Below are 291 nucleotides of genomic sequence, written 5' to 3' on the forward strand. Positions count from 1 at the left end.
GTATCAGAGAAACTGAGACGTTTATTTTCTAAACATAACGTCCCAGTTGCTTTTAAACCCCAAAATACATTACGGCAAAGACTGGTTCATCCCAAAGATCCAGTCCCCCGGCACAAACAGAGCAATGTTGTGTATGCTGTTCAGTGTCAGTCTTACATCGGGGAAACAAAACAGCCACTGGCCAAAAGGATGGCCCAGTACAGAAGCTCAACATCATCAGGCCAGGACTCTGCGGTCTACACTTATCTCCAGGCCAGCGGTCACTCTTTCAGGGATGAAGATGTTCACATC

General features: G+C 46.7%; 1 protein-coding gene across 1 annotated transcript in view; it reads left to right on the forward strand.

Annotated features, from left to right (window-relative positions):
- The window catches only part of LOC119412089 (serine incorporator 1-like), a 125,204-nt gene that overhangs the window by 103,358 nt on the left and 21,555 nt on the right, over window positions 1-291 (forward strand). The gene's annotated exons all lie outside the window — the stretch shown is intronic.

Source organism: Nematolebias whitei, chromosome 7 (genome assembly GCF_014905685.2).
Source record: "Nematolebias whitei isolate Nwh7 chromosome 7, NemWhi1, whole genome shotgun sequence".
Lineage (NCBI taxonomy): Eukaryota > Metazoa > Chordata > Actinopteri > Cyprinodontiformes > Rivulidae > Nematolebias > Nematolebias whitei.